The sequence below is a fragment of the Rhagoletis pomonella genome, unplaced genomic scaffold, assembly GCF_013731165.1.
Source record: "Rhagoletis pomonella isolate Grant_MI unplaced genomic scaffold, Rhpom_1.0 Rhpom_scaffold_00008, whole genome shotgun sequence".
NCBI lineage: Eukaryota > Metazoa > Arthropoda > Insecta > Diptera > Tephritidae > Rhagoletis > Rhagoletis pomonella.
The window spans coordinates 24,775,564-24,784,064 of NW_023458562.1; the positions used below are offsets into that span (position 1 = coordinate 24,775,564).

The window sequence follows — 8,501 nt, forward strand, 5'->3', positions numbered from 1 at the left end:
TTTTTTTGGTTTGTTGCCCACAGCTCACGGCTAAAAAACGGTGAGTAGAAAGTGCGTTATTTGTTATTTAGCTTGCCTTTCGTTTTTTTCAATGTGACCAGATGATAACAAAAATTGTATCTAAATTGATTTTGCACAAAGGCCGTAAAAAGTTATATCCTCTGAAAAATGAAGTTAAAATTATGTCAGCATATTTAAACCAAAAAACTCTTCACGAACTCTTCCAGTTTTAGCAAAAATTATTTTCTTTAAATAAATTTGTAAGTCAAAAACAAAAAAACACAAAATAGCTTCTATCAAGCTAATTACGACCGTGCCATTGCACTTCCAGATATACAAAGGCGAATTCAATTAAAAGGACAATTGTTCATACTACCTAAATATGCAGTTGAAAGCCATTTTGTTCAAAACCCAAAATAAAAAGCTTGAAACTGATTTTCTCAAAGAAATCGTCCTAAAAAACTAGTAAAAACAAATCTCAAAACAACGTTTATCTTTTACCGAAAAAAAATCTAATTATAACGATTATTCTTGACGGAAAAAAAATCGAACTAGTAATTTTTAAGCAAAAAACGCAGCCGACTTCAATTCTCATAAAAATTTAGGAATACCGCTAATTTTTGCATGATTCAATGATCGTATCCAAACCAAATTAGTATGGGACCACCCGCGAGCCACTACGTTGCCGATGGATTATCGAAATGGGCTGACGTGGTCCAAAATTATGCGGTAACATATGTACATAAATAAAAATATTAAGACGAATTGATAACCTTCTCCTTTTTTAAGTCGGTTAAAAACAACGATTTTGCAATGATGGAAAAATAAAACTATTGATATTTAACGATTATTTTTGGTCTCTGCTCCAAAGGCTAACCTGGCCACACTGGTTGTATTATGGTATTTATAATTGGGAGACGATGTATTATTTTTTTTCTTTTAATTTGCATGCACAGAGATACATACCGCACACGGACTTCAAAATTGACACAACTCAAAATAACACGTTCGTCAGAAAATGCGAAAAACTATTTCTTAGCGCATACTCATCATATGGGTAAGGAAGACTTTACCTTATATTTTGTCAACAAATTATAACAAAAATTTGCTCCAGTTTTTGCTGAAAGGTAAATAAAAGCTCTGTGCATATTTTTAGTGCATAAATTCAAAAATTCGAAATTTTGAGTTAGGTCACTTTAGAAGATCGTGTGCAATATGTACACTAGACCGCACCACCTAGACTTGGTAGAACTTATAGCACCTAAGTATATCGGATATCAATTCTCCTCATCATACTTCTTCATCGAGTTCACTAGGACTTGAAATCGCAACTCCGGCGTTCAAAGCCAGCGGTCTTATCCACTGAGCTAATTTAAATTGCTGTTGCCTTTTCCACTTTTTCATTCGATCAACCCAACTATAAACAAGGCTATTGCTATTTAGACTTGATCATGTGGTTGTTGGTTTGTGTTAAGATTCTATTTTTATTATAGCTGCTATTCTATAACTTCTACCATTATTGTTGTTTTTCCACAATATTTTTCATTATAAACGACCTAAAGCTAAGAAAATTGTTGAATATAATTGGTGTAAGGCCGTAAATAACAAAAAACATAATCCATATAGATCAAGGTTTCAGGCTTTTATATAATACTAGATCGCCCTCACACGCTTCGCTGAGTGTATGAAATTTCTACGTGCTACATTGAGTAAAATTTATTTCAAGAAAACTCAATTAAAAAACAGGAGGTTTAAAATTTGTTTAACCATCTTTAAAGTAATTTAAAACTACATAAAACTTTATTTCTCACTTATCATACTTTTCCAATTAACTTATCACCTAAAGTCAATTTGAGATTTTAAACAGATGGAAAGCCCTTACATGTAGTTTTGATACCCATATTGTAATATATAATAGATTGGCGCTTAAACATATGTTAGTGTTTGGCCGAGCTTCTCCTCCACTAATACATATTGTGATACATATTCAAAACCATTTCGATTCATACCAATCTATACTAATATATATTATTAATATTTTTGTGTTCGCAAAGCTCGGAAACGGACGAACCGATTTTTTTTTAAGAAAAAATCGCTATTTTTTAATCTGGCGTGGCACCTCCCATACAAAGTCTGAGTATATTGGATTTCTGTAGAACAATTATACGCATCCATTTTGAAGCTGCCACCAACTATACCATAAAGTTTCTGGGGCAGATTCACTATAGAACCAGATCATTGTTGCCGCTAGGGAGTGAAGAGGAAATGTTCTTCAAATTTATTTCGTTATAAGATTAACCGTTCTATGAAATGTTGCACAATTAGAGATAATCAAGAACTTCTTCACGGACATAAGACTTTCGTTAAGTTATTTAAGGCGGCAAAAGACCACCAAACCATAATCTTAGCCAATGAGCGGGCCAATGGGAATAGTAAACGTGAATTGTTGGGGAACATGTTGGACCAAAATGTTTCAATGATAAAATTAAGTTTGGACGGGACGAAGTTTTCCGAGTTTGCTAGTATTATAATATTTCATTTAAATTAATTGAATTTGATTTTAAAAATGTGGCAACCCTTGTGAAAGACTTCAATATTATTCAAAATTTTCAAACTAAAGGTTTCTTAACAATATTTCGTTTGACAACCATATTTTAATTCTTCCGATTAATTTAAATTTGACTTTTGAAACAGATGGCATCCCTTTTCAAGATACATTCAAACTGCAGCTTTTTTTAAGCCTCTTGACTTCCATTTTTTTAATCTAATTTTCAAATAAATAGCTCCCTTAATTGAAGTTGAATTTTATTTTATGTAAAAGGTGGCAGCCCTCATCCATAAGTAGATAATGATTTTATATATCTACATACCAAGTTCCAGTAATCTACCAAAAATATTTCCTGAGAAATGCACCATGAAAAATTCCGTTTGTATGGGAGGTGCCACGATCTAATCGATATTAAATGTATCCTATATTTTAAGTTGGGCTAAATAACAGCAGTGTACAAAATTTCATGATGATCGGTTGAGTAGGTAAAGCGTGAAAGCGAAGCAAACAAACAAACTCACTTTCTGATTTATAATATTAGTAAGGATAGTAAGGATAAGGATTCACAAAAATTTTATCAAAATTTCAAACTTTTTTTCAGAATTATCAGAAAATTTTTTAATCGAGAGTTCGCCTTACAGCTCCGAATCTAAAGTAATTTTGCAAGGCAATTTCGATTTTTATTTTTTGCCGAATTATAGGTAGTTTGTTTTTAATCCTCCGGTGAACTATTAAATTCGGCAATAAGAGCAATTTTTTTAATATAGATCTACTGGAAAAATCAAGATACTTCCTTTGCTAAAGTTTAATAATTTTTGATGGCCTTTAATTTATTGAGTTTAGGGTGGTACGTTAGAGTGATAAGATCTGAGATCTGGTGGGAAGTCCTAGAACGAAGTGCTTGAGTTCAATGAACTTTGGGGGAAAAATGGCTTCTTGAGATAAAAACATCAATATATCATATCTAAAGATTCGACTGTAAATGCCAAATAAATCACGAAAAATGGAAAAAGGCCTACGTTCGCAAAACAAATAAAAAAAAAACTCGAGATAACCTGGCAAAATTCTTTTTTTTTTGGTACGGTCTAATTTACATACATACGTATTCTTACGTTGGGTATAAAATTACAGATTCGCCGAAGAGATAACAAAAAATAACGCCATCGATTGGCAAGTTAACAGCTATTTAAAGCTTAAAAAGATTATGAGGAAAAATATTTCAAAGCGGATTGTAAAAAAAGAGCATAATTAGATACATATGTATGTATGTATATTCTCAGTACATACATAATTTCCATCCATTTACATAACAATTCTTTGGGAAGCAAAAAAATAAATATTTCAGAGTGGTCTACGGACCCTGGCATGGTCTTACGACATATCCGGCATAATGCATGGCCATAAAATACAGTAACTGTGCTCTATAATGCATGCAGTTGCGAGCTGGCATTTATCTTAGCGAAAGCGCCTCTTTTATTTCTGTTTCCTTGAATACTAAATGCCCCAATAAAGAAATATCAACTACCCCCGGAGTCCGATGAGGCGTACTTTGGGGTGTTCAAGAAAATGATTCTACGAAAGTTTTACAGATCTTTGCTTTACGGCGGCATGAAAATATTTTAGCGTATTAAATATAGCGGTTCTACGAAAGTATTCTATGTGGTATCTACATACATATATGTAGGTAGACAGATGGTGGTAGGAAAGAAAGACTCTTCCTATATAAAAAAAAAACCATACTGAAATGAATTTCGCTTCATTTTACACATTTTTTTAATTATGTAGAACTTACAAATAAGGGAAAAGTTTTCTTTAGAAAATACAATTGTTTGCATTTCCGGGTTTCGAAGAACTAACTGGGTGAAATACATATGTATGTATATATCACGAATAGGAATTTTATTTGGAAATCGCTGCATAGGTGCAAACTAATTTTAGCAATTTACATTTTTAAAGTATTTCCTTCCATTGAAATAAAAATATTTTAATAATAAGTGCTTAACTAAGATAATGAAAATTTGCTTTAAAATGCTTTTTATAAGGAGGCGCCAGCAAATTATACGATTTTTCCAATTAATTCGGACTTGATAAGAATAGTTACAGACTAATTTTTAAACACATACATATGTATGTATGTAAATATGTGTTTACATTAGACCGTACCAGAAAAAAAATTTCGCTGTACACCTTCGAATCTTAAGTAATTTTGCAAGGAAATTGCGAATTTATTCCCACGAACGTAGGGGTCGCCATTTTATATTTTTCCTCATATCTTCGTTATTTACAATCGGATCTTAATGTACAATATATTGGAGTTCTTGTCTATTGAAGACAATTTTTTTATTGCAATGTTTATTGACCTCACGCACCGTGTTCTAATACTTACCCTTCAGATCTCAGTTCTTATGCCCCTAACGTACCACCCTAAAATTTACCTCAAGAACCCCGTTATAGTACTTGCCCATAAGTAGTACCACCCTAATGTCAGTAAATTAAAGCTCGCCAAAAAGCATTAAACTTTTGCTAAGGAAATACTTCGATTATTCCAGTAGAAATATATAAAAAAATGTATGGCTCAATGTAGGTGCTACTGAAAAAATGTAGAAAAGCAACGCTTAGGTTCGGAAAGAAATCGAAATTGCCTTGCAAAAATATTTAAAACTCAAAAATTATTTGGCCCAAGTAAAAAATAAAGAAGATATAAAAGTTAAAATGGCATTTTTTTATTTTTTAAATCTCATGAACTACAAAAGCGATTAAAAAGCTAATGACCTCACAATAAACATCTTTCAGTTGATGTACATAATTAATATGCTTTTTTATATTTTTAAGCCAAAAACACTAAAACACGAACAAATGTTATTTATTCATGAAATAAACTTAAAAAAAAATGCATGATCAATGCTAAATAAATCTATATTATTTAGAAAGAACAAGTTATTACCTTTTATTCGATATACATTCAAATTTTATCATGATCTGCTTTTGGATTTCAAGAATTTAGTGATAATAAAAATATAAATAAACAAAGCAAATAAAGCTCTTACATCATGGTGTTAGTTGATTTTTCCGACTGGGTTTTAAGATGATTTATTTTGGAACTTATGTCTTGTTTATTGTAAATTTGGTATGGTTGAAATCAGCGAAAAAGTTCTATCAATCCGCATTTTTTTTTTAGCTAAACGGTCGTTATGATAGACTTGTTCTGAGAGATTACGCAAACGAATACCTTTCTATTATTGAATCATGTGGATGTGCTTTCTCAGTTACAATTTCATTCTAATAAAAAACAAGTAATTTTTAGCAAAAAAAACGACTTGAAAAAAAATACATATATGTATATATGAGCCAATGATCGGATCTGAACCAGATTAGTATGGAACCACCTCTGGGAAATCGGTTGACGTGGTCCAAAGTTATGCGGTAACATACATAAAAAAAAAAAAAAATATTCCGACGAACTGATAAACTCCTCCTTTTTTGGAAGTCGGTTAAAAATTGTTGTCGCTTGGCGTATATGCAAAATGGAATACCGGGTATATTCCAAAATGTCTAAATTTAATATGCTAAAGCCTGAAATTTGACCAACAAAACCCGCTTATATTTTACACTGAGTTGTACAGAGCTAAAACTCAATCCTAAGTCGGTGCGGCTTCAGATAAGTAAAATCTCTAAAATTCCTGTTTGTTCAGTAATTAAGAAAAATTTTAAAACACAGGCCACATCAGTACGCTGTTGCAACAAAAGAATCACGATCAAAGCCATTCCCATATTGCAAAGTTGGTAACTCAAGCCTTTTTCATTTAATTATAGCGACTAAAATAATATATATATACGAGTCTATATGGCAAGTAGAGGATCTGGGTATAATGTAGGTATTAAAATACTTGCCAAACGGTGCAATTCTGTACGAATTGGAATTAAAAAATAATTGCAGCTTACTATCTAACGACCCAAAAAAATTATTTTGGAAAAATAAACAGCGTCCGTACTTTTCAAATCACGTTTAAAAATAACGAAAAATAAATCTCAACATTTAAAATAGCTTGAGAATTTTATACCACTTGATTTTTGAAGCTTTTACGATAATTTACCTCATGAGGAATAAACCTAAAACTTTTTTAATTAGTTTTAATACTACTTTCACTTAATTTAACAAATTTTTTAATATTAATTTAACTTAATTTGGGTAAATAAGTTCTCTTATCTGGATATCATTTTGTTTTCAATATGGCAAAAAACACTGCAATAGCGCGTATGTATATTTAAAAAAAAAAACTTTTATATGTAGTTAGTATGATAATTTTGGTCTATATATTGTGAGTCAAACACAGTTAAAAAAGGTGCAGGAGTTTTGTTAAAAACCAGTTTATTCATGCTCATATAAAATTTGGCGTGCATCAAATACGCGGTATTACAGTTTGCGCCAAGCCGCGATCTATCCCCCTTCATTTCATTTGTCGTTCTCATTCGAGAATAATTCATGCGGTTTGGTCATAAAAGATTTTCCGAACCTTGCCCTTCAAATTTTATCATAAGTTTGTTGCTTAAGTCTTTTGTTTGTCAGCTTTCAATTGGCAAGTAAAACAAAAAAAAAAAATTCGGGGATACGGTGCCGTACTATCGAGTTATTTATTTAAGTAATTTTATTTTTTAGGCAATTTTTTAAGACATCGGAATTCTCAAAGGTGTATGTACTAAGACAGGCGTTCTTAAACGTTTAAGATGATGGAACCCATACTAAACACCTTTCATTTTATGGAACCCCACATCAAATTATTAAAAATCAAAGGCAGTGCATTTTAAATATGAATAAAAACTTTTACTAGAAATAGTATACATACTTTAAATTTTAATGTGAAGAATGAAATAATTATTGTATAAAATAGTAGTTCGATATTGTGTCTAAAAGCTGTATGCGCATTTCTGGGGTAGCATCTACTTTCGACCTGAATTTGTTGACCGAGTACGTTGTGAGACAGAAGGAAGCAAAGTTAAGATGGCCTTTTTAACTAACCCAAAACTCTTTCAGAAACCCAGATTCAAATATATGTTTCAATGTCGAAGTACTCTGAAGATCTATGAATGCTTCGTAAATGGGTTTTGTACCAAACCAATATTACTACTACCATCCGAAAAATAATCTGACAACGATTTCAGGTGATTTACCTAGTGTCCATTTTTTATATTTCACATTTCATTTGGCAATTCATAGCGTTCCTTGTAGAAAGTTATATAAATATAACCCTTTAGCTAGAACGGCCAACAACATATACCGGTTAGAAAAAAAAATAAGCTGTCAAGCGCACGCTCAACGCTCTTATGCAGTAGGTATGGCAATCACACCAACTACGAGTACACAGGTATACTACGTCTCGGTCAAACTGTTTATAGAACTTTTCTTTCTGTGTGCAACTCAAACCGACCGCCGTGTTCATATCAAAATTAATTTCGCGGAACCCTGATGACTTTTCTACGGAACCCTTGGTTTCCGCCCAACCCACTTTAGGAAGCTCTGTTTTAAGAAACGATTCAAATGGATTTTTTATGTCATGCATTCAGTTTTGTAACACTAGCTGCATTTTTTTTTTTTGTAAACGAGGGGATAAAGAACGCTTAACTCGGGTAAAATTTCCTTTTAGCTACTTAAGCAACCCTGTTGGTATGACTGGTTAAAATATGCAAGGTATTTGCGTAATATATATATTTATTTAAAACATAAATCATGTATATACGAAAACAAAAATTTGCCTCTATACTTTCCATTAACAATACACAATAGAACAGTTTTTTTCACTTACCACCACTACCCGTAGCATATTTTTTAACCGACCATGTTGAACTGGGATAAATAGCAGAGTTTGTGTTGCTGCTTTGCATGTATTTCGTCATTTATGCACCTACTGTTGAAATTGAAGAGTTATTTTCCATTATCCCTATTACACTAAAAAAA

At 31.9% G+C, this 8,501-nt stretch overlaps 1 protein-coding gene across 1 annotated transcript in view; it reads left to right on the top strand.

The window, feature by feature from the left end:
* LOC118744495 (GPI mannosyltransferase 2) overlaps positions 1-8,501 on the top strand; it is a 17,852-nt gene that overhangs the window by 314 nt on the left and 9,037 nt on the right. The gene's annotated exons all lie outside the window — the stretch shown is intronic.